The sequence below is a fragment of the Anomaloglossus baeobatrachus genome, chromosome 10, assembly GCF_048569485.1.
Source record: "Anomaloglossus baeobatrachus isolate aAnoBae1 chromosome 10, aAnoBae1.hap1, whole genome shotgun sequence".
Taxonomy (NCBI): Eukaryota; Metazoa; Chordata; class Amphibia; order Anura; family Aromobatidae; genus Anomaloglossus; species Anomaloglossus baeobatrachus.
Window position 1 is genome coordinate 172,008,858 of NC_134362.1, and position 26,745 is coordinate 172,035,602.

A 26,745-nucleotide genomic window follows, 5' to 3' on the forward strand; every position below is an offset into this window, starting at 1 on the left:
TGCAAAGCATCTTTTTCTTTTTCAAAAGGGGGCTCAACCGATGCCAGTCAAGTGGGGTGTGTGTGGCCCAGTTAGTGGCAACGAGGGAGACTGTGGTTGGAGTCCCCTCGCTGTGTCTCTAAAAGAACCAAGATGAACAAGTCATGGCTCTCAGAGGACTTTTCTTCCCCTGGGTCAGCCAGGGGACGGGAAAGGCAAGCGTATTTTTGAGAGTGCTTCATGCAAAGCATCTTTTTCTTTTTCAAAAGGGGGCTCAACCGATGCCAGTCAAGTGGGGTGTGTGTGGCCCAGTTAGTGGAAACGAGGGAGACTGTGGTTGGAGTCCCCTCGCTGTGTTTTACATGCTTTTAGAAGGGCATGACATGGTTTGGAGGTTGACTTTCATCATATGCAAACTGTTGGCTACCAAAATGCTGCCTTTCCAACAACTGTGGTTATAGGCAATGAGGAACATACTGATGAAGATGAGACGCAGATACCCGATTGGGATGACAACTTAAATATTCGGTCAGGGCAAGAAGAGGCTCGGTCTGAGGGGGAGGGGAGTGCAAACACAACAATTGATGATGAAGTTCTAGATCCCACCTACTGTCAACCCACAGTCAGACACTCGAGGAGGTCAACAGAGGCGGTGGAGGAGGATGCAACCGACGTCGAAGTAACCTTGCGCCTTCCTGGACACAGTCGGAGCACTGGTAGCACGTCTACAACTGCATCCTCAGCCACCACTCTGCCTCTGAGCATTATTCGGGGTGGATCAACAGGTCGCATGGCCTCTAAGCCTTGCCTAGCCTGGTCCTTTTTTGACATAAAAAAAGATCGCCCAAATTATGTGATCTGTAACATTTGGCATGGTTATCTTAGTAGAGGTCAAAACCTCAGCAGTTTGACAACTTCTTCCATGAATCGTCACATGAATAAATATCATATGGCCTGGTGGGAAGCTCACCGTGCTGCAATGCGGCCTAGCGGAGCCAACCATCCACCGCCTGCCCCTTCCAGGGCATCCGCGCGCTCGTCATCTTCTAGGACTGTGGGGACAGCTGTCACACCTGTTTTTCCACCCACAACTTCCACCACTGTAACCGCAACAGGCAGTTTGCTTGGTAGGTCGTCAGTTGTTTTGGAAGGGGAAACAAGTGAGTGTGTACAGCTCTCTCAGACATCGATAGCACCAACTTTGGATGAAGGCAACATCATGTCTCCGCCTGCACTTTCCTCACAAAGCTGCATTTTTCCAGGGACATCCTACTCAACACCGTCTACAGACAGCAGCCAGATCTCTGTCCCTCAGATGTGGTCAAATAAAAGGCCACTTCCTGCGACCCATGACAAAGCGAAGAGGTTGACTCTATCCCTCTGTAAGCTGTTGGCTACAGAAATGCTGCCTTTCCGCCTAGTGGACACACAGGATTTTAGAGACCTTATGTCTGTCGCTGTGCCCCAGTACCAGATGCCTAGTCGCCACTACTTCTCTAAGAAAGGTGTGCCCGCGCTACACCAGCATGTCGCACACAACATCACCGCTTCCTTGAGAAACTCTGTGTGTGAACGGGTGCATTTCACCACCGATACTTGGACCAGTAAGCATGGACAGGGACGTTACATGTCGCTGACTGGCCACTGGGTAACTATGGTGATAGATGGTGAAGGGTCTGCTGCACAAGTCTTGCCGTCCCCACGACTTGTGTGTCAATCCTCTGTCTGTCCAAGTTCCGCCACTGCTTCTGCATCCTCCACCTCATCTGGGTCCTCCACCTCCGCCCCAAGCCTGCCTGGTCAGGCCACCAGCGTTCTCACTGCGCAGAAGGAATCACGCACCCCTCATTACTATGCTGGCAGCAGAGCGCAACGGCATCAGGCGGTCTTTAGCTTGACATGTCTTGGAAATAGGAGTCACACAGCGACTGAGTTGTGGGCAGCTCTGGAGACTGATTTTGATAAATGCTTGTCTCCACTCAACCTGCAGCCTGGTAAGGCCGTGTGCGACAATGCTGCAAACCTGGGTGCGGCCCTTCGCCTGGGCAAGGTGACACACTGCATTGTATGGCTCACGTGTTGAACCTTGTTGTCCAGCAATTTTTAACATACTATCCCGGCCTAGATGGCCTTCTGACCAGGGCACGGAAACTGTCTGCAGTGCTCACTTCCGCCGTTCAAGCGCCGCAGCTGAGCGACTTGCATCGCTCCAGAAGTCTTTCGGCCTGCCGGTTCATCGCCTGAAATGCGATGTGGCGACACGCTGGAATTCAACTCTCCACATGTTACAGCGACTGTGGCAGCACCGGCGAGCCCTGGTGCAATACGTCATGATGTATAGCCTGGGCCAACGAGATGCAGAAGTGGGGCAGATCACCCTAATGGAGTGATCTCAGATCAAGGACCTATGCACCCTTCTGCACAGTTTCGACATGGCGACGAATATGTTTAGCGCTGACAATGCCATTATCAGCATGACGATTACAGTCATTTACATGCTGGAGCACACGCTAAACACTATTCGGAGTCAGGGGGTGGGACAACAGGAAGGGGAGGAACTACAGGAGGATTCATATGCGCAAGACACAACAACATCACCAAGGTCCAGACGTTCATCATCACCAACGCGGCAGGCATGGGACCATGGGGGACAGGGATCAACAAGGGCGCATGGTAGCAGGCGAGATGTTGAGGAAGGTGCAGGAGGACATGAAGATATGGAGGACGAACTGTCCATGGACATGGAAGACTCAGCAGATGAGGGGGACCTTGGTCAAATTTCAGTTGAAAGAGGTTGGGGGGAGATGTCAGAGGAAGAAAGAACGGTTAGCACCTCTATGCCACAAACACAGCGTGGACTTGGTCCGCATGGCTGCGCAAGACACATGAGTGCCTTCTTGTTGCACTACCTCCAACATGACCCTCGTATTGTCAAAATTAGAAGTGATGATGACTACTGGGTTGCCACACTATTAGATCTCCGGTACAAGTCCAAATTTTGTGACATAATTCCACCCATAGAAAGGGACGCACGTATGCAGGAGTATCAGCAGAAGCTGTTACTCGATCTTAGCTCAGCTTTTCCACCAAACAACCGTGCAGGTGAAGGGAGTGATTCTCCCAGTTGTAACTTGACAAACATGGGACGGCCTCATCATCTTCAACAGTCTACCCGTACCAGTAGGACCGTATCTGGTGCTGGTAACAGCAATTTTATGGAATCTTTTCATAATTTTTTTAGACCCTCCTTTGCAAGGCCACCAGAGACAACAAGTCTGACACATAGTCAACGGATGGAGAGGATGATACAGGAGTATTTCCAAATGAACATCGATGCCATGAATTTGCAAATGGAGCCTTGCTCCTTTTGTGCTTCAAATCTAGAAAAATGTCAAGAGCTCTCCAGTTACGCCTTGAAGATTTTGTCGTGTCCAGCTGCCAGCGTTGTCTCTGAACGTGTCTTCAGTGCTGCTGGGTGTGTGCTGACAGATAAGCGCACGCGTCTGTCCAGTGACAATGTGGACAGACTGACGTTCATCAAAATGAACAAGTCATGGATCCAGAAGGAATTTACTACCCCTGTGTCATTCTGGGGAGAGTAAATGCTTGTGGATTTGGAATGTGCTTGATGCAAATCAAAACATCCTGTTTGCAACTAGGGCACAAGTGCTGCCACTGATGGGGTGTCTGTGTGCCCAATTTTTGGAAAAAAGGTAGACTCCGCTTGGAGTAACCCTTGCTTGCTGTGTTTGTTAAAAATGATACAAGATGAACAGATCTGAAGGCAACATGAAGGCAACATCATGTCTCCGCCTGCACTTTTCTCACAAACCTGCATTTTTCCAGGGACACCCTACTCAACACCGTCTACAGACAGCAGCCAGATCTCTGTCCCTCAGATGTGGTCAAATAAAAGGCCACTTCCTGCGACCCATGACAAAGCTAAGTGGTTGACTCTATCCCTCTGTAAGCTGTTGGCTACCGAAATGCTGCCTTTACGCGTAGTGGACACACAGGATTTTACAGACCTTATGTCTGTCGCTGTGCCCCAGTACCAGATGCCCAATCACCACTGCTTCTCCAAGAAAAGCATGCCCGCGCTACACCAGCATGTCGCACACAACATCACCACTTCCTTGAGAAAATCTGTGTGCGACAGGGTGCATTTCAACACAGATACTTGGACCAGTAAGCATAGACAGGGTCAGTACATGTCACTGACTGGGCACTGGCAAACTATGGTGAGAGATGGAGAAGGGTCTGCTGTACAAGTCTTGCCGTCCCCACGAGTTGTTTCAATCCTTGTTCTGTATGTAGAAGTTAATACACTGCTTCTGCCTCTTCAACCTCGTGTGGGTCCTCCACCTTGGCGCAAACCCTGTGTGGTCAGGCCACCCTTCCTTGCAACTGCGCACAAGGACTACCACACACCTCCTTACTATGCTGGCAGCAGAGCTCAATGCCATCAGGCGGTCAAAGTTTTACTTTGAAATGTATGGGAAATGTGAGTCACACCGCTATTACAGAGAATAGTAGTCAGGCAGGGTCAAAACATTAATTGAGGAACAGGAACAGAATGGGACGGCCAGGACTTAATCAGAAAACAAGCAGAGGTGAAATGCGTATCGGCCAACAAGGTACATAAACAGCAAGCAGAAGAAGTAGTCAGGTAACAAGCACACAAAATCATAAAACTGAACTGGGGGTAAAATTCACCAGAGGTTCATAGCTATGTCTGGCAGTGGTCTGCAGACAGGATGGGCATAAAAAAGGGTGTGGTGTCTTCCCATTGGTTGTAGCTGAATGATGGTATTTCATCTGTGAGATACCCACCAGCTACATTCAGCCAGAGATTCTGCATCTGTCAAGGTAATGCAGCACAGTGGGTGAGCATAACCTGCGTCCACCTGCGCCGCTGGCATCGACTACTCTCCCATCATCAGCACTATTCATGAAAGGAACACGTTGTCACCTGGCGACCGGAGTACAAATTGACGGAGCGGACTCCGTTGGTGACTTAACAGCCGTGTGCGGCAATGATGCAAACCTGGCTGCGGGCCATCGTCAGGGCAATGTGACACACGTGCCTTGTATGGCTCACGTGTTGAACCGAATTCTCCAGCAATTTTTAAAACACCATCACGGCCTACATGGACTTGTGCAGCGTGCACGCTCGCTATGTGCTCACTTCCATCGTGCGCACACAGCAGCTCAACAACTTTCATCACTCCGGAAGTCTTAGGGTCTGGCAGTTAAATGCCGGAAATGCGATGTTCCGACACGCAGGAATTGGAATCTGCACATGTTGCAGCGTGTGTGGCAGCACCGCAGAGCCCTGCTGAAATACGTTATGACATATAGCCTGGGATAACTTGATCAAGAGGTGGTGCAGATCACGCTGCTGGAGTGGTGTCAGATCAAGGACCTATGCACCCTGCTACACAGTTTTGAAATGTCGACGAAGATGTTTAGCACTGGCAATGTCATTCTCAGCGTGACAATTCTGGTCATCTACATGATGGAGCACACTGTAATTATTATTCGGAGTCAGGTGTTGGGACAAGAGGAAGGGGAGGAAGTACAGGAGGAGTCATATGCGGAAGGGATAACAAGATCTACGAGGTCCAGATGGTCAGCGGCACCTATGCGGCATTCATGGTGAGGGAGAGGGATTAACAAGGGCGCATAGTATCAGCAAAAAGTGTTGATGAAAGTGCAGGAGCCCATGAAGAAATGGAGGACGAACTGGCGATGGGCATGGAAGACTCAGCAGATGAGTGAGAGCTTGCTCACATTTCGGTTGTGCGAGGTTGTGGGTAGAGGGCAGAGGAAGAATGCACGATTCTCACCTCTCTGCCACCAACACACCAAGGACTTGGTCCTCCTGGATGCACAAGACACATGAGCGCCTTCTTGCTGCACTACCTACATGACCCTCGGATTGTATGAATTTGAAGTAATCCAGAATACTGGGTTGCCACACTGTTAGATCCCCGGTACAAGACAAAATTTGCCGAACTAATTCCTGCCATAGAAATAGACGCACGTATACAGGAGTATCTGCAGAATGGGGTACGCAATCTTAGATCTACTTTTCCACTAAACACCAGTGCTGCACAGAGTGAATCTCAACGCTTTGTCATGGATAGGAGGAAATGGTCTTTTACTTGTCCACATCGGAGGGACCGAGGGATGGCTGCTGTGCTGAGATGGCGTTGAGTACGGTGTCCCTGCACAGTTGCACTTTTGGTCATATCCCAAAATGAGTTGAAAAAGGACAGATGCTGTTGGAAAGGGGAACAGGTGTGTTGGAAAGGGGAAAAAAGTTTTTGTCCGTGGATTTGGTGGTTAAGCAACTGTAACATTTGCTGAAGAAACAATATCTGTTACAGTGGGACTGGCAGATTTGGATAAAGTGGTATATAATCTGTGACCGCTATATAACGAAAATTAATAAGAAAAGAAAGAGAAAGGTATATATCCCCATCAGCTGTCAGTGTCCACCGTGCTCCCAGTTGGAAAAGGAGAGGTTGGCAACTTGAAGGTTTGGTGGAGGATACAGAGCTGTGTGGCTATGAAACTAATAGTAGCCTGAACCAAGTTAGACGCCATTCGGATCTGGAGACTGTGAGCCCTGTTAGCGTCACAGGGTCTACATGCCCACCCAGCCCAGGAACTCCCTGTTAACAACACAGGGGCCATTGAGTACGCTGACCGTGTGCGTAGGGGCCACACCTGTGGACAGCAGGCGCATCAGCAGCAGCAGGCCTGTTAATGCCACTGGGCTGCACAAGCAGGACTGTTAGGACAGGAGCTGGTCTTAACCGTTCTGCGTTACCAACTGTGGTGGTGGCCTGCATCCACCACCCTATCCCTGCCTACCTCTGGCCTAAAGCCGCAATGGGTTCAACACATGGAGGTGTGCTCTTTCGGAGCATAATAGAAGACTGCGCACCTCCTTGTTGGCTCCAGCCCCTTTTATAACCTGGGTCCGCCCCAAACCAGGGTGAACCACAATGCACCTCCTGGGGACAAAAGTAGAGTGACACGTCATGAGTGGCATAACTAGCGTCCTATTTGGAACCGCAACTTCAATGATGACCTCATGGCTGCCATGACCCAAACACCTCACCAGTCATCGTCTGACCATCAATAATGCGGTGACAAGTCATAGGTGTGGGCCTCTGCAAGCCATTTGGGAGGACACCTGATGCCCTGTGGTCTATATGGGACCCCCACATCAGAGGCAGGGCCAAAGAGTTCATTACCGGACCTAGTCTCTGATGCAGTAAGTGCCTGAGCATGCTCAGTAGCATGAAATACAGTCTCTGAAAAAAGACTATCAGCTTTAGCATGGTGTCTAGGCACAAAACAGGACTTAGACCCGGCACGTAATGCAAGCACCTGTGCAAAGAGGCTTTTCACACTTAGTGTGGGAGCATGCGCTGTATCCCGAAATGAAGACTTAGCGTCAGGAATGGCACAGTCAGGCTGAGCATACTCACTACGCGAAACACTGTAATTATGCTGCAGCTGGGGTACATCGGCACACGCATGCGCACTAGCTGCCTCTCCACACTTAGACGTGGAAGGGAAATTGCTCTTGGAGATGCTGTCTATGAACAGAAGGAAAAGCTAAAGGAAGCCTGACTTTCTATCCCTCCGAATTATGAAATGCAGCAATGAATTCCATGAGTTTGCTATAACATTAGCGTAGCAAAATGTGCATGAGGGTGTGTGGCGCCCCTGACCTGGTCAGGCACCACAGAGTATTGCACCCATGCGGGAGCAATGCTTCCAGGTAATCTCCAAAGGCCAGGATGAGGTGCACACACAAACATATAGTGACCAGGCCTCCCACATCACCAGAGGGGACCCTTGGGTAGCCAAAAGGGGTTAACTTTCAATTCCCAGCTAGGGGGTGTGTTCAGGGGCTGGTTGCTAGGAAGCAGGGCAGAGAGAGAGAGGAAGAGGAGAGTCTGGAGGAAGAAGTTGAAGTGTGTGGAAGGGAGCAGAGGAGCTCTCGTGTCAGACAGGTCCTGAGGAGTGCAGTAGCTGAAAGCGGGGGAGAAAGGAGTACCGTGGGTCGGCCTGAAAATCATCCAGAGAGAAGGGTGGCTGAGTACGGAGATCCCGGTATCCGAGCACACAAGGGGAACTAGGTCCCCAGTACAGGCAGCAGATCATCCAGAGCTGCTTAACCTACAGGTGGGGGGGGGTACTTCATGCCCTCACCACGACTACACAGAGCTTGAGCCAAGCAGCAATCACCAGGCCCATAAGGGGACAGGGCCAGAAGCCATCCCACCAAGGCCACGCTGCCGGCAGACGAGCCAGAGAGAGGGGAGCAGGGTGGTAACAGCTTCCCTGGAGGGGTCCTACCACGCTTCAAGCAAAGGATCCTCCTAAAACAGAAAGAGTGCAAGGAAGGCGAGTGGACAGCTACCCTCAGAACGGCCTCCTGGAATTCCTGGTTCAACCTGGTTATCACAGTGTCGCCCGGGCATCTCACCGTGACCTCCAAACAGTGAGTAAACACGTTGAAAGACTTCTTGGACTGTGTTTGAGTCATTCTGCGACCTGTGGTCCCACACACATACACCGGGGCCTGGGGCTTGCCTCACTCTCAGGGGGCTAATATACTGACTGCACCCACCATCAGCCCCAGGCATCCCTTAATCTGCAGTGGCGGTCCCCGCTGACCGCAATACTGAGAGTGGCGTCACGACAATCCTAAAAGAAGGTTCCCTACCTGTGACCAGACTGTTCCATCCACGTGGAGTCCCTGAAGGTACTGCACCGACACATACTAGCGGGGCTTCACAACTTCTGGCGTCACGAACAGGATAAGGACTAGACCTGTTCAGACAGGTGACCGTGTGCCTCAGAGGTCCGACCGCAAAAATTGAACCGCTGCCATATTGCCATCTTCAAAAGCGCGCGCTGCAGCCCGCGCGAGGGAGAAGAGCACCGCCCACGAAGAGGTGTGGCCGCCCCAGAATCCCCACAATTCAGAGAGCGTTCTGATCCAGGAAGTGGAAAGGGAGCGCGCAGATTTTTGAAGAAAAATGGACGCTGCAGGAGGTAATGCCCCTGGTCAGGGCGACGCAGCCCAAGTGATGCCAGCCCCCGTCGCGCTGGACGCAGCAGCGCCTGGTGCCAGTGCCGTGGTCGCAGCCGCGCCGGCTGAAATCTCCCCCATAATGCCAGTTTCCTTGCTGTATGTCCCAGGAGCGCAATGGCTGCCCCAATATGCCGGTAAAATAGACACGCTGACCGGGTTTAAGAAGAAGATCAACACCCTGCTAGACATGCACGCGATGACTGGTAAGCAGAGGGCCGCTGTGGTGCTGGGACAATTGACTGAAGCAGCAGAATTGGAAGCTGAGTCCTGGACCAATGATGACCGGAGCTCTGTTGAGACCATCTTTGCCAAACTAGCAGCTGCTTTTGAACACCGCACCGAGGGAGAGCTGAGGACGGACTTCTATAACTGCCGGCAGAAGCCCCAAGATAGCATAAGAGCCTATGCCCTCAGGCTGCAGGCTGCACTACGGGCTCTCAAGCTGGTGGACCCTGTCAGTGATCAGGAAGGAAACCGGATGATGAAGGAACAATTCTTGCGGGGCCTGCGCTCTCCTGAGGATGGGAAGCAGATGAAGCTGTGGTCCCTGGAACACCCTGACGTGGACTTTGCCATTCTGAAAGACAGGGCAGTGAAAGCACTCCAACCTCCTGTGGACACAGACCCCGTCGCACCAGCATGGCCTGCCAGTTCCACGGCTGCAGGAGCGGAATCCTCCTCGCAGGCCCTGGTAACTGCAAAAGGACTCAACACGCCAGCAGAGACCATAAATACACTATCCTCCCAGGTGCAACAGCTCACTAAGGACGTCGCACAAATCCTGAAAGCAATGCAGTTGCCCTCAGAGACCAAAGTCCCTCATCGGATCCTGCTAGCTGACAACCCAGAGGACGTCCCTTGGATGCGGAGGAGAAGAGGTCCCCCAACCCGAGGCAGGAGCAGTGATCGCTATGACTCATCTGGACAACCCATCTGTCGTCGTTGCCAGGAGGCAGGTCACTATGCAAGGGCCTGTCCTTTAAACGAGCCAAACCTGGGGCCGGGGGCCAGTCCTCAGGATTAAGAAGATCAGGCCCAAGTCGCTGCTGTGATCAGTACGTGGGTGGACGTCCTGTCCTGTCCATCGTCCTGGACGGGATCCCTACCCCGGCGTTATTGGACACCGGCTCTCAGGTAACCACGATCCCGTATGTCCTGTATCGTAGGTTTTGGTCGGACGACGATCTCCGACCACCGGACCCCTCCCTCACCATCTATGCTGCCAACGGACAACCTATAGACCAGATCGGGGTCAAAGAGGTAACCATAAAGGTGGGAAGGCAGGAAATGAAGGGACAAGGACTGATTGTTGTGGACACTGATATTAGAGAAAGGAACCCGCAAATGATTTTAGGCACTAATGTCATAGAAAATTGCCTAGGGGAAGTGTTGTTGTTGCTTCACCAGATTGTTGAAGGTGCTGAGGGAAGGTCGCAAAGAGCCTTGCAAAAGGAGATCCGAATCATTCTGAGGAAGCAACAGGTAAAACAGACTGGCGGTGAGATTGGTAGTGTACGGGTGATGGATGCAAACCCCATTGTGATACCCCCACGGAGTGAAATGATGATGTGGTGTAGAGCAGCGGTAGGTCTCAGAGGACAAGATTACCAGGCTGTACTAGAGCCCACTCATTCAGACCACTGGCCCACGATTCTGACAGCCAGGGGGGTAGTTGATGTACACAAGGGACGAGTGCCTGTACGAGTGTTGAACTGTGGGGAGGAGGAAGCCAGACTACCAAGGTACGCTACCATAGCCAAACTGTTTACATGCTCAAATGACGCCATAACACCTGTAGGTCCCCTGACACAAGCTGACTCAACAGAGGATGAGACCTCCCAAAAGCAGTTAGAGGACTGGTGCCAGAAACTACACGTGGGGACTGACTCTACACCCGTCTACCAGAAACATGGGGTTTACAGGGTCGTGCAGGAATACGAGCAGGTCTTTAGTAAGAACCCACTAGACTTTGGTAGGATCAAAGGGGTGCAACATCACATACCCACAGGCAGTCATCCTCCCATTAAGGAAAGACATAGGCCTATTCCACCAGCCCATTACCAGCGCACGAAGGACATGCTGAAGGACATGAAGGAGGCAGGAGTCATAAGGGACAGTTGCAGCCCCTGGGCAGCTCCCCTGGTCCTGGTAAGAAAGAAGGATGGCACGATGAGGATGTGTGTGGATTACAGACGGATAAATCAGATAACACACAAGGATGCCTACCCTTTGCCAAGGATAGAGGAATCCCTCGCTGCCTTGAAAGCCTCTAACTACTTTTCTACCCTAGATCTTACTAGTGGCTACTGGCAAGTATCTGTAGCAGAAGAAGATCGGGAGAAGACGGCCTTCACCACCCCAATGGGCCTCTGTGAGTTCAACAGCATGCCATTTGGACTCTGCAATGCCCCCGGGACCTTCCAGAGGCTTATGGAATGCTGCCTAGGGCACCTCAACTTTGAAACCGTCCTGCTCTACCTGGATGATGTCATCGTGTACTCCAAGACCTACGAGGACCACCTGAAACACCTGGCTGAAGTCTTTGAAGCACTATCCCGATATGGAATGAAGTTGAAACCATCCAAGTGCCATCTACTGAAGCCAAAGGTCCAGTACCTAGGTCACGTGGTCAGTGCAGAAGGAGTAGCACCGGACCCAGAGAAGGTCACAGTCATCCAGGAATGGCCCACACCTACTACCGTCCGGGAGGTACGTCAGTTCCTTGGCTTGGTAGGCTACTACAGAAGGTTCATCAAGGGCTACACGAAAATGGCAGCGCCTTTGCAAGAGCTCCTGGTAGGCCACCCAAAGAAGAAAGGAAAGATCTCCGGCCCGCCATTTCACTGGGGAGAAGCAGAAGAACACTCCTTCAGACAAATGAAAGGGGCCTTGACGGGTGAAGAGATCCTAGCCTACCCTGACTACGGTCTGCCATTCGTACTGTACACAGATGCCAGTAATGTGGGACTGGGAGCAGTGCTTTCACAGGTGCAGGGAGGCAAAGAGCGTGTGATTGCTTACGCCAGCAGGAAGCTCAGGCCTACTGAAAGAAACCCGGAGAATTATAGCTCATTCAAGCTAGAGTTCCTGGCCATGGTATGGGCTATCACAGAGCGGTTCAAGCACTACCTGGCAGCCACCAAATTCACTGTCTTCACGGACAACAACCCCCTGACCCACTTGGATACTGCTAAATTGGGTGCCATGGAGCAGCGTTGGGTAGCCCGACTGGCGAATTATGACTTTACTGTCAAGTATCGAGCTGGCGGCAAGAACGGCAACGCAGATGCTCTGTCCAGGATACCTCACCTAGCAGACGAGGGTGAAGATGTAGATGATCTTGAAGAGATTGAGCTGCCAGCGTTCCATCGCCATGGAGCAAAACAGTGTCGGCAGTCGCGTGCCAACCGCCAAGAGGTGACCCTGAACCCACTACCTCACTACAACTGGAAGGAGACCCAGGAAAATGATCCAGCAGTAGGCTTGGTAAAGAAACTGATCAGCCAGCCGGGCGCCAGCCTTGACAAAGGAGCCCCACCTGAGGCACAGTACCTATGGAAGGAGAGGGGTCGATTATTCATCTATCAAGACAAACTTTACAGGAGCATCATTGACCCGAGGACGCATGAGAAGGTGTGGCAAGTGATTGTACCACAGAAGGATACGAGGATGGTGCTAGAAGCCTATCACAATGGTGCAGGCCACTTTGGTTGGAAGAAACTGGAGGCCCTACTTAAAGTAAGATTCTACTGGGTGGGCATGAGATCTGCCCTAGAGAAGTGGTGTCGAAACTGCGGGCCCTGCAATCTTAGAAGAAAAGACCAGCCCAGCCAGAGAGCACCACTCCAGCCAATCCAAACTAAACGGCCCCTGGAGATCGTGGCCCTGGACCATGTAAAGTTGGCACCCAGCAGACAAGGCTACAACTACGCTCTCACTATGGTTGACCACTACTCCAGATTCCTGGTGGTAGTACCAGTCAAGGACTTGACCGGTCAGACTGCAGCCAAAGCGTTCCAGACACATTTCTGTCGACCACATGGCTATCCAGACCAAGTGCTCACTGACCAAGGACCAGCCTTTGAAGCTGAAGTGTTTAAGGAGTTTTGTAACCTTTACGGCTGCAAGAAGATCCGTACCACACCTTACCATCCTCAGACCAATGGCATGTGTGAGAAGATGAACCACATCATTCTCGACCTTCTGAAGACTCTCCCACTAGAAGAACGAAGTCAGTGGCCGGAAAAGCTGCCCGATCTAGTGGACATGTATAACAACATCCCTGTGAGTTCCACGAACTGCACACCGGCATACCTGATGAGAGCCAGACCAGGGAGATTGCCAGTAGATCTGGAAATGGGAGTTGAGACCCCTGAAGACCATCTACAAGGTGCTGATTGGGATTCCAACCGCCAAGCCCAATACAAGAAAGTACAAGAGTGTGTGGAGCGAAGCCTGACTCAGCAGCGTGAGAAACAAGAAAAGGCCTACAATCGAAAAGCACCTGCTGTTCCTTTGATGCCAGGAGATATAGTTCTCAAAAGAAAGAGAAGACGTCATAAACTTGACAATCACTGGGAAGAAGAACCCTATACTGTGTTACCATCGACGCTTAGCAATGAAAAGACATGCCTTATCAGCAAAGATGGAGGAAAAACAACAGCTGTCGTTTCTAGAGATCGCTTAAAGAAATGTCCTGAACAACTAAGAATCCCTGAAGAAATTCCCAACCCTTTGCCAGTTCAAGAACCAAAAGAAAAGATGATCCATACTGTACTTGGAGATTTTCCAGCAAGTTGGCCTCAATACAATGGAGCAGTAGTTATTCCGGTTATTACATTCCCTCAATCTGGAGAAGTAAGGGACCCAGAAGAACCTGTTCAGAACCTGGAAGAGCCAAATGTAGCTGAAGCAGAAGACCATGCACTGGTATCAATACCCAGTACACCCATTATTCACATTGAGACACATACATCGGGTGGGAGGACACAACCTCAGACAGATGACAGCATAGTACTGCGTAGATCAACCCGCAGCAACTTTGGTCAGCTCCCATTACGCTATAGAGAAAGTACAGTCTAGTTCAAAGTGACGGTATGAAAGGTAATGTTTAACCTGTTTACAGTTAAGTAACGTTTAAGTGAAATGTGCCCACAAGGACTATTGTGAGACCTCCTTAAAATGTTAGACCACTGGTTATGAACTGGCTTTAACCACAAACTTTTGCATTGTAAAAAGTTACCTCCTTGGTATCAACCACAGAGTCTGCCTGTTGAGGGGCATGGCTCTGCACCAACAAGGGGGCACGCCTGTTTATGGGGCCTGCCCTCCAACACTCGGAAGCGGGTACGCCTGTTTATGGGGCCTACCTTACACCACTCCCCTCAGGAGAGGAAGATTGGAGGAAAGGTCTGGGGAATGTGATGGCCCAGCCCTGGTCACCAAAAGGACCGGCGACCTACCTCCTGGAGGTTTTTGGGGGGGTTCGGACATGTGGGTGGTTGGTGGTGGAATGGTACCTGGTATGTTTAAATGTAAATAATTGCCCCTGTGTGGGAAAAGTTTGTATTTACCTTTTCTCTTGTCTTTGCAGCCCGAGGACGTGCTGATGATAACTAAGGGGGAATGTGGCGCCCCTGACCTGGTCAGGCACCACAGAGTATTGCACCCATGCGGGAGCAATGCTTCCAGGTAATCTCCAAAGGCCAGGATGAGGTGCACACACAAACATATAGTGACCAGGCCTCCCACATCACCAGAGGGGACCCTTGGGTAGCCAAAAGGGGTTAACTTTCAATTCCCAGCTAGGGGGTGTGTTCAGGGGCTGGTTGCTAGGAAGCAGGGCAGAGAGAGAGAGGAAGAGGAGAGTCTGGAGGAAGAAGTTGAAGTGTGTGGAAGGGAGCAGAGGAGCTCTCGTGTCAGACAGGTCCTGAGGAGTGCAGTAGCTGAAAGCGGGGGAGAAAGGAGTACCGTGGGTCGGCCTGAAAATCATCCAGAGAGAAGGGTGGCTGAGTACGGAGATCCCGGTATCCGAGCACACAAGGGGAACTAGGTCCCCAGTACAGGCAGCAGATCATCCAGAGCTGCTTAACCTACAGGTGGGGGGGGGTACTTCATGCCCTCACCACGACTACACAGAGCTTGAGCCAAGCAGCAATCACCAGGCCCATAAGGGGACAGGGCCAGAAGCCATCCCACCAAGGCCACGCTGCCGGCAGACGAGCCAGAGAGAGGGGAGCAGGGTGGTAACAGCTTCCCTGGAGGGGTCCTACCACGCTTCAAGCAAAGGATCCTCCTAAAACAGAAAGAGTGCAAGGAAGGCGAGTGGACAGCTACCCTCAGAACGGCCTCCTGGAATTCCTGGTTCAACCTGGTTATCACAGTGTCGCCCGGGCATCTCACCGTGACCTCCAAACAGTGAGTAAACACGTTGAAAGACTTCTTGGACTGTGTTTGAGTCATTCTGCGACCTGTGGTCCCACACACATACACCGGGGCCTGGGGCTTGCCTCACTCTCAGGGGGCTAATATACTGACTGCACCCACCATCAGCCCCAGGCATCCCTTAATCTGCAGTGGCGGTCCCCGCTGACCGCAATACTGAGAGTGGCATCACGACAATCCTAAAAGAAGGTTCCCTACCTGTGACCAGACTGTTCCATCCACGTGGAGTCCCTGAAGGTACTGCACCGACACATACTAGCGGGGCTTCACAGGTGTGATGTAGAGGTGCTAGAAATAGCTTGTCACCAGTGGGGCACTAATGGAATACAACAGCCAGTTCTATGATGCCACTAAATGGCAGTATTTTGTGCTATCATTATAGCTTATTAAAAACAGAGCAGGAGGTTGTCATGCAGAGGTGCTGCACATAGATTTGCAGTAGTGTGAATAGACAAAAGTACAATAGCCACGTTTAGGATGCCACTAGGTACACTGAGTGTTTGCTAGTATAATGGCTGAGTTAAAAAAAGTTTGAGTGTGCAATGCAGGCAGACGTGCTGCAAATATGTTTACAATAGTGTGAATAGACAAAAGTACAATAGCCACGTTTAGGATGCCACTAGGTACACTGAGTGTTTGCTAGTATAATGGCTTAGTTTGAAAAAGTATGAGTGTGCAATGCAGGCAGACGTGCTGCAAATATCGTTACAATAGTGTGAATAGACAAAAGTACAATAGCCACGTTTAGGATGCCACTAGGTACACTGAGTGTTTGCTAGTATAATGGCTTAGTTTAAAAAAGTTTGAGTGGAAAAAAGGACATTCAGAAGTTAGAGTCAGTTCAAAGGCGGGCAACTAGACTATTACAAGGGATGAAGGCCGCCCATATGATGGCAGGTTGAAAAAGTTAGATATGTTTAGCTTAGAAAAAAGACGTCTCAGAGGAGATCTCATTTATATGTATAAATACATGTGTGGTCAATATAAAGGACTGGCACATAACTTATTTCTTCCAAAGACAATACTAAGGACCAGGGGGCACTCACTGCGAGTGGAAGAAAAGCGATTCCGACACCTAAATAGGAAAGGGTTCTTTACAGTTAGAGCAGTCAGACTGTGGAATGCCGACCACAAGAGGTAGTAATGGCAGATACTATAACAGCTTTTAAAAAAGGGCTGGATGATTTCCTCAGTACACAAAACATTGTTGGTTATAAGTGACTTAGTGACTAAATGTAGAACTGGTGGAGGAAGGTTGAACTAGATGGACCTAGGTCTTTTTTCAACCTAAGTAACTATGTAACTATGTAACTATGAGTGTGCAATGCAGGCAGACATGCTGCAAATATCGTTACAATAGTGTGAATAGACAAAAGTACAATAGCCACGTTTAGGATGCCACTAGGTACACTGAGTGTTTGCTAGTATAATGGCTGAGTTTAAAAAAGTTGGAGTGTGCAATGCAGGCAGACGTGCTCTGCAAATGTCTTTGCACTAGTGGGACTATAGCAAAGTCCAATAGCCACGTATAGGATGCCACTAGGTACACTGAGTGTTTGCTAGTCTAATGGCTTAGTTATAATGAGTTGGAGTGTGCAATGCAGGCAGACGCGCTCTGCAAATGTCTTTGCACTAGTGGGACTATAGCAAAGTCCAATAGCCACGTATAGGATGCTGTCACGGCCAGGTGGACGGGCAGACCCAGGAGGTGGATCCACTGGGCCGAACTCCTAGATGGTAGTAGAGAGTCCGGTAGCTGGAACACTATAAACAGCAGAACAGTCCGTGCACACGAGTATAGCGGAGAAGTCCCTGGGACCACGGAGTCACGGGTGGTAGTCCGGGTGACGCAGCTCAGGTTCGGAAGCCGAGATGATGTCAGGCGGGGTCCGGAACCTTAGGAGCGAGATGACGGGTCACCGCAGGGATCCGAGATGGTGCGGACTGTCAGGATGGCAGATGGACAGCGTTCGGGGTTCAGGATACGGCAGGACTGGATGGCGAGGCAGGCACGGCTCTACAAGAGAGATAGGTGAGTATATGCACAGAGACACCAGGAGACCTGACTCCTAGCTTAGGAAACACGAAGATCAGGCCCCGCCCCCTTGGACAATAACCCCCTTTATACCCTGTACCTGTTTAGCCTCATTTCCTGTTAATGGACGCTGGCCCTTTAAGAAAGGGTCAGTGACCGCGCGCGCGCCCTAATGCGCATGCGCGCCGCCCGGGTGCCAGAAGCCAGGGAAGGAAGCTGAGAGGAGGACGCAGGGGAGCCGGCCAGGGCCTGGGAAGCCGTCGGGCGCCGGGATCGGAGACCAGGGGGCCTGGGAAGGACGGGCACCGGAGGCTGGAGAGCGGGGAGCGTGGCAGGTGAGCCGGGGAGCGGGGGTGAGGACCCGGGGAGCGGAACCGAGGACCCGGGGAGCGTGACAGTACCCCCCCCCCACGCCCCCCTCCCCGCAACCGGGACATGAAGGCACGGATCAGAGGAGTGCCCACGTTCTCCCTGGGCTCCCAGGACCTATCCTCAGGACCATACCCTTCCCAGTCCACCAGGAAGAACTGTCGACCTCGTACGGTCTTCATGGCCACGATATCCCTTACCGCATAGATGTCGTCATCGGCAATAGGTGGAGGAGCCGGACTGGCAGCAGCGGAGAAGGGACCAAGGACAACCGGCTTGAGCAGGGAGACGTGGAATGAGTTGGGTATCCTCATCGTGGCCGGGAGCTGTAGCTTGTAGGAGACCTCATTGATCTTGTTGAGGACTTTAAACGGCCCAATGTAGCGAGGACCCAGCTTGTATGATGGTATCTTCAGGCGGACGTACTGGGAAGCAAGCCAGACGAGATCTCCAGGAGAGAAACACGGAGGGTCCAGACGTTTCTTGTCTGCGTGTCTTTTCATCCGCAGGGAAGCACGCCCAAGGGACGCTTTGACAGAGTCCCAAATGGTTGCAAAGTCACGGGCTACTGTATCTGCAGCAGGGACATCCGAAGAAGGGGATACAGGCAATGGGATGGAAGGCTGAAGTCCGTAAACGACATGGAAGGGAGAGCTGGAGGACGACTCACTGATGTGGTGGTTGTGGGAGAATTCAGCCCAAGGAAGAAGAGCGGACCAGTCGTCGTGATGGGCGTTAACATAGTGACGTAAGAAAGAGGTCAAGATTTGATTGACCCTCTCTACCTGGCCATTAGACTGAGGATGGTATGCAGATGAAAAGTCCAGAGTCACTCCCAGATGTTTACAGAGAGCCCTCCAGAAGCGGGAGGTGAACTGAGTTCCTCTGTCGGATACGATGTGTAATGGAAAGCCATGCAAGCGGAAGATGTGTTGTATATAGGCGTCCGCGAGTTCCTGAGCAGAGGGCAGTCCAGCCATAGGGACGAAATGGGCCATTTTAGAGAACCGGTCCACCACGACCCATGGACTGTGTGTCCGGAGGACAATGGCAAGTCCGTAATAAAGTCCATTGCTATGTGTTGCCACGGAACTGAGGGTATCGGCAGAGGCAGAAGACGGCCATATGGGAGGTGTTTGGGCGTCTTGTTCCTGGCACAAGAGGAACAGGCGGATACAAAAGCAGCGACGTCCGTGCGAAGGGATGGCCACCAATAATGACGTACAATCGCACCCCATGTCTTTTTCTGACCAGCATGACCGGCTGTTTTCGAGGCATGACCCCAGTGTAACACTTTTTCCCTGTCTACCTCGGAGACATAGGTCTTCCCGGGCGGTATCTGGGCCAGGGTGACAGGGGCCACCGGAATGATTTTACTAGGACAAATGATGGGTTGGGTAGTCTCTTTCTCCTGCTCCATGGGCATGAAAGACCTGGACAAGGCATCAGCGCGTACATTCTTGTCCGCGGGTCGGAAGTGAAGCTGGAAATCAAACCTGGCAAAGAATAGGGACCACCTGGCTTGCCGTGGGTTCAGACGCTGAGCGGACCGTAGGTATTCCAAGTTCTTGTGGTCCGTGTAAATAATCACGGGGTACACTGCACCTTCCAGGAGGTAGCGCCATTCCTCCAAAGCCAGTTTGACTGCCAAGAGTTCTCGGTCACCGATGGTGTAGTTGCGTTCAGGCGCTGAGAAGCCCTTGGAGAAGAATCCGCAAGTCACCATCTTCCCGGAGGAGGACTTTTGCATGAGCACTGCTCCGGCTCCTGAGGAGGAGGCATCCACCTCCAAGGTGAACTGGCGGTTTAACTCCGGACGGTGGAGTACAGGAGAGGAAGCAAAAGCCCGCTTCAGAGAGCCAAACGCGGCGTCAGCCGCAGGTGACCAGTCCTTTGGATTAGCCTCCTTCTTAGTCAAAGCGGAGAGAGGAGCAGTCAAGGCAGAGAAGTGAGGGATAAACTGGCGGTAGTAGTTGGCGAATCCCAGGAAGCGTTGGATTGCCTTCAGTCCAGAAGGAGGAGGCCAGTTGAGAATGGCGGAGACCTTCTTGGGATCCATCTGCAGTCCAGTATCAGAGATGATGTACCCCAGAAAGGGGAGAGAAGACTGCTCAAAGACACACTTCTCATACTTTGCGTACAGACGATTCTCTCTCAGTCTTTGTAGAACCAGCTGTACGTTTTCTCTGTGGGTTTGGAGGTCCGGAGAGAAGACAAGGATGTCATCTAGGTACACTACCACACAGATGTAGAGAAGGTCCCGGAACACGTCGTTCACCAGTTCTTGAAAGACGGCAGGAGCGTTACACAGGCCGAAGGGCATCACGCAGTATTCATAATGTCCATCGCGCGTATTGAACGCGGTTTTCCATTCGTCACCAGAGCGGATGCGTACCAGATTGTAAGCACCCCGAAGATCCAGCTTGGTGAACACACGAGCTCCTCTAAGCCGGTCAAACAATTCGGGAATGAGCGGCAGAGGGTACTTGTTTTTTACGGTGATTTGATTCAGACCCCGGTAGTCTATGCATGGGCGTAAGTCGCCCTCTTTCTTCTTGACAAAGAAGAAACCTGCTCCAGCAGGAGAGGAGGATCTCCGAATGAACCCCCTTGCCAGGCTCTCTGAGATGTAAGCAGACATGGCCCTTGTTTCGGCTGGAGATAAGGGATATATGCGTCCTCGTGGTGGTGTTGTTCCTGGGAGCAGGTCGATGGCACAATCGTATGGACGATGTGGCGGCAGTACCTCGGATTCCTTTTTATCAAAGACATCTGCAAAGGACCAATAGGCCGAGGGCAGCCCCGGTAGGTTCTCTGGAACCGGAGGTCGTCGGATGGGTTGTATGGACTTTAGGCACCTCTCATGACACGAAGAGCCCCATCGGGTGATTTCGCCAGTGCCCCAGCTAACTGATGGTTCGTGTGTCCGCAACCATGGCAGTCCCAGCAGGATCTGGTGGGACATGTGTGGGAGAACGTAGAAAGCGATGTTCTCGGTGTGAAGGGCACCGATACGCAGTTCGACCGGCCTGGTGATCCAGGAGATGGTGTCAGAGAGGGGTCTCCCATCCACCGAGGCAATCACTAGGGGCTTGTCGAGTGGAATAACAGGCACCCGGTACTTGTCCACCGTGGCCTGCTGGATGAAATTGCCTGCTGCCCCGGAATCGAGGTAGGCATCAGCCGTGAACCGCGTCTCTCCCGTTGTCACTTGCACTGTCCATGTAACCGGGTCAGAGAGAGTCCCAGCACCTAGGGTGGCCTCTCCTACCAACCCTAGGCTTTGGAGTTTCCCGGCCTCTCTGGACAGGAGCGTAGCAGGTGTGTGCCCTCACCGCAGTAAAAGCAGAGACCCTTGGCGAGCCGCTCTGCTCGACGTTGTTCAGACTGACGCACTCGGTCGATCTGCATGGGCTCGTGGACGGGAGCCCCAGCTGTCGATGACTGAAGTACGGAGGGTTTCTGCGGAGGAGAGGAATGCCGTACTGGACGTCTCTCACGGGACACTTCCTTGGATCGCTCCTGAAAGCGAATGTCCACTCGAGTCGCTAGGGCAATCAGGGCATCCAGGGTGGTCGGTACGTCACGACCCGCCAGCTCGTCTTTAATTCGCCCTGAGAGTCCTTCCCAGAAGGCGGCGGTTAGAGCCTCGTTGTTCCACCCGAGTTCTGAGGCCAGGGTGCGAAACCGGATCGCGAATTGTCCCACCGTCAGAGTCCCCTGACGTAACCGGAGAAGAGACGAAGCAGACGCGGAGGCGCGTCCGGGCTCATCAAAAGTACCACGGAATGCCTGCAGAAAGTCCTGGATGTTCGAGGTCACAGGATCCCCCTTCTCCCACAAGGGGTTCATCCACGCCAGTGCCTCACCCTCTAGATGGGACATGATGAAGGCGACCTTGGCTTGGTCGGAGGCAAACAAATGCGGCAGCTGCGTGAAATGGAGGGAGCATTGGTTTAAGAATCCCCTGCAGGTCTTGGGGTCTCCGGCGTACCGGGGTGGTGAAGCCAACCGAAGTCTGGTGGTATCTGAAGAAGTCGCCACAGGAGCTGGATCCGTGGATTGACTAGTGGAAGCCCGGGATGTTGAAGTCGTAACTGCCGTTTGTAGCGTGTTCAGGCGGGCGTCCACAGAAGACATGAATTGCAGCATGCGGGTCTGGACTTCACGCTGGCGTTGGAGTTCCTCCTGTACGGCTGCTAGTGCTGCAGCGGGATCCATGGCCTGATCTTACTGTCACGGCCAGGTGGACGGGCAGACCCAGGAGGTGGATCCACTGGGCCGAACTCCTAGATGGTAGTAGAGAGTCCGGTAGCTGGAACACTATAAACAGCAGAACAGTCCGTGCACACGAGTATAGCGGAGAAGTCCCTGGGACCACGGAGTCACGGGTGGTAGTCCGGGTGACGCAGCTCAGGTTCGGAAGCCGAGATGATGTCAGGCGGGGTCCGGAACCTTAGGAGCGAGATGACGGGTCACCGCAGGGATCCGAGATGGTGCGGACTGTCAGGATGGCAGATGGACAGCGTTCGGGGTTCAGGATACGGCAGGACTGGATGGCGAGGCAGGCACGGCTCTACAAGAGAGATAGGTGAGTATATGCACAGAGACACCAGGAGACCTGACTCCTAGCTTAGGAAACACGAAGATCAGGCCCCGCCCCCTTGGACAATAACCCCCTTTATACTCTGTACCTGTTTAGCCTCATTTCCTGTTAATGGACGCTGGCCCTTTAAGAAAGGGTCAGTGACCGCGCGCGCGCCCTAATGCGCATGCGCGCCGCCCGGGTGCCAGAAGCCAGGGAAGGAAGCTGAGAGGAGGACGCAGGGGAGCCGGCCAGGGCCTGGGAAGCCGTCGGGCGCCGGGATCGGAGACCAGGGGGCCTGGGAAGGACGGGCACCGGAGGCTGGAGAGCGGGGAGCGTGGCAGGTGAGCCGGGGAGCGGGGGTGAGGACCCGGGGAGCGGAACCGAGGACCCGGGGAGCGTGACAGATGCCACTAGGTACACTGAGTGTTTGCTAGTAAAATTGCTTAGTTTAAAAAAGTTGGAGTGTGCAATGCAGGCAGACGTGCTCTGCAAATATCTTTGCACTAGTGGGACTATAGCAAAGTCCAATAGCCACGTTTAGGATGCCACTAGGTACACTGAGTGTTTGCTAGTATAATGGCTTAGTTATAATGAGTTGGAGTGTGCAGAGGACAAGAGGGTACAGTGGCAGGATTGTGGTGCTCTGGGTAGAGGAATGGAAGCCTGCCTTTCTATTCCCTCCTAATGGTGAAATGCAGGGAGGAAATCCCTGACCTTGGCTACACAGACGCTGGCGCTGTTTTCAGGACCTGTCACCTTAACTCTGACCCTGCCGGTTTGAGCCCTTAAAAGGACTGCTATAAAGTGCTCTCCCTAAGCTGTCTAACGCTGTGTATGCAGCGCATACAGCTGTATCGGCGATAGGACTCAGGAGGAGGACGGAGCTGCGACAGTGATGTCTGACACCAAAGACGCAGAAGGCAGATAATGGCGTCCTGGAGGAAAATGTCCGGTTTTATAATGCAGGGACATGTGACATGGACATCCTATCACACATGCCGTTGCTTCTCTGGCTCAAAGTCCACTTAGCTGTGTGTGTGTCTGGGATTGGCTGACATGCTGGCCCGCCCCACAAGACGCGCGCGCTTAGGGAAGGAAGACAAGGAAAAAAAAAAAATGGCGATCGCCATTATAGAAACAGCAGTGATCTGAAGGCGCTGTTCCCGCACACTATACACTGAAATGTGATAATAGTTTGATTCACAGAGTGACTTACACTATTACAGCAGAAACCAAGCTATGATTTAGCTGTTTTTTTGCTGCTAGAACCGTTCTCGAACGTTTCTAGAACTATCGAGCTTTTGCAAAAAGCTCGAGTTCTAGTTCGATCTAGAACAGGCCCCAAAATCACTCGAGCTGCGAACTGGAGAACCACGAACCACGAACCGCGCTCAACTCTAGTAGTGACACATTTGAGAAATAAGATGTTCAAATTCAACCTGATCTGATTCAGACCACTGATCAAAACTTTTTATACACAAGTCCTTCTCTTTCTCATAATTCCCATCAGATGTGCACTTTCTTGATACAATCACTGATGAAGTTCACAATCACTGATGAAGATTCATCTTCATTTTGATCATCCATAACAGAAGTCGTCATCAGTTCAATGGTCTTTTCCTCTATAACCGAGTGAGGCTTCATGGTCGCCAACACTGAAGCTGAGAGTCTCCCCTGTATATAAGAGCCCGAAGGTGGTGGCCGCAGCTTATTGGCCAAAAAAGTGGTGACAGGTTCCCTTTAATTTTTTTATCTATATTGTATCCCAGTCCTTGATTCCTTCTGCAGGGTTTATTCATCTCCCATAGTCATTATTTTCTCTAATACATTGATTTTATATGTGCTTCCACTATCATTACTTCATATGCTTCTCTTACTGCTTGTCCCTATATGCTTATTATTATTATTTGCTGTTTCCTCCTTCCTTGTGACTCCCTCCTTTTCAATGTCTGTTGTATCCTTCAAGTGCAGCTATAGCCTTCTTTGGCTATTCTCTGTGTATGTAACCGCTATTTGCGGTCATTATCGCTACTGCGCATGCGCATAACGGCTCTTTTGCCCCATTGCTGCTTTTTTTCACTTTTTGGTCTCTATTGTGATTGTGACCCTTCAACTGTACAGTGTACATTGCGCATGGGTGAGACATCAGACGCCATGGTCCAGACCATTCAGGCTACCTTCTTTCACAGGTGTGTGTTATTACCTAATTGATATGTTTGCATATGTAACGTCTTGGAGGTGGATTCACTGGACCGTGCACCGGACTTCCCCAGTGAGGCAACCCGGAGCTAACCCCTATACAGGGACTGTCCGATCACCCCACCAGAGGTCCTAGATGCACGGTAGCCGGAACACTAGGGGTACGGGACCAGAGTCCTTCAGGGATCTTGTACGGGAATGTCTCTGAGTCCAACGAACACCGGAGGCCGGACGGATGACTGGAACCGGATTCAGGTGCCGGGTAAGAACCGCAGACGGGGTCCGGGTCCAGCGAAACGTGAAGGCTGATCTTACCAGGTGAAGTCGGGGATCGGTGACGGGTTCAGGCTGACGGTAGATGGCGGGATCCTCATCAGACGGTCAGCGGGAGACTGCAGGAATCAGCAGTCAGGAATCGTTGGAAATCAGCAGTCAGGACCAGGTTAAGGTGACAGGACGGGTTCTGCGGAAGAGACAGAGTTAAACGGGGGCAAGGCACAAAGGGACCTGAACACGTAGCTATGGGAACACGTTGATCAGGCACCGCCCACATGGAAAGGAAATCCTAACATACCCTGTACCTGTAATTGACCATATCCTGTTTCCGGGACGCTGGCCCTTTAAGAAGAGGGGAGTGAGCGCACGCGTGACCTAGTGCGCATGCGCGAGGCTCGTGTGCCGGAGACCAGAGCTGGAAGTGGTGCAGGAGATGCAGGGGGACCAGACAAAGTTTCCCGGGTAGCAGGGGGATGCCGGAACCGGCGGGCAGTAGGCACGGAGGATACAGAGGAGGGAGAGTGAGGAGGGCAGCCACGGGCCGAAGGACCGGGAACCGGAGCTGTGAGTGACCGACAGCGCCAGGACCCGGGGAGCATGACAGCATATTTGCCCGAGCTTCAGTACCTGCCCTACGTTTCCCTGACGAAGCCGCTCTTGGGGAAATACGCGTGGAGATTCCCACCCTGAGCTATTCACCCCCATTGGTGTGACGCCCTGGACTAGCCAGGTCGTCACAGGTACTACAACATACACCCCCATCCCGAGACAGGCACATCAGTCAGACACAAAATCCTTGTTGCCTCCCTCCAGGGGCTGATGTCCACACCAGGTGGGGTGGAGCCAGGTGGTTGGCCCCACCCACTGAGGAGTTCACAGCCCTGGAGGTGGGAAAAGGAAGGCAGTTGAGTTTGGAGTTAAGCTCGGGCAGAGCTCGAGTAGTGTCACGCTCCCCGGGTCCTCGGCTCCCCTCCCCGGGTCCTCTGCTCCGCTCCCCGGGTCCTCAGCCCCGCTCCCCGGCTCACCTGCCACGCTCCCCGCTCTCCAGCCTCCGGTGCCCGTCCTTCCCAGGCCCCCTGGTCTCCGATCCCGGCGCCCGACGGCTTCCCAGGCCCTGGCCGGCTCCCCTGCGTCCTCCTCTCAGCTTCCTTCCCTGGCTTCTGGCACCCGGGCTGCGCGCATGCGCATTAGGGCGCGCGCGCGGTCACTGACCCTTTCTTAAAGGGCCAGCGTCCATTAACAGGAAATGAGGCTAAACAGGTACAGGGTATAAAGGGGTTTATTGTCCAAGGGGGCGGGGCCTGATCTTCGTGTTTCCTAAGCTAGGAGTCAGGTCTCCTGGTGTCGCTGTGCATATACTCACCTATCTCTCTTGTAGAGCCGTGCCTGCCTCGCCATCCAGTCCTGCCGTATCCTGAACCCCGAACGCTGTCCATCTGCCATCCTGACAGTCCGCACCATCTCGGATCCCTGCGGTGACCCGTCATCTCGCTCCAAAGGTTCCGGACCCCGCCTGACATCATCTCGGCTTCCGAACCTGAGCTGCGTCACCCGGACTACCACCCGTGACTCCGTGGTCCCAGGGACTTCTCCGCTATACTCGTGTGCACGGACTGTTCTGCTGTTTATAGTGTTCCAGCTACCGGACTCTTTACTACCATCTTGGAGTTCGGCCCAGTGGATCCACCTCCTGGGTCTGCCCGTCCACCTGGCCGTGACAGTAAGATCAGG

General features: G+C 52.4%; 1 pseudogene; it reads right to left on the reverse strand.

The window, feature by feature from the left end:
* The window catches only part of LOC142254390 (F-box/WD repeat-containing protein 11-like), a 35,623-nt pseudogene extending 11,440 nt beyond the window's left edge, over window positions 1-24,183 (reverse strand).
* Between the last annotated feature and the right edge of the window lie 2,562 nt (window positions 24,184-26,745).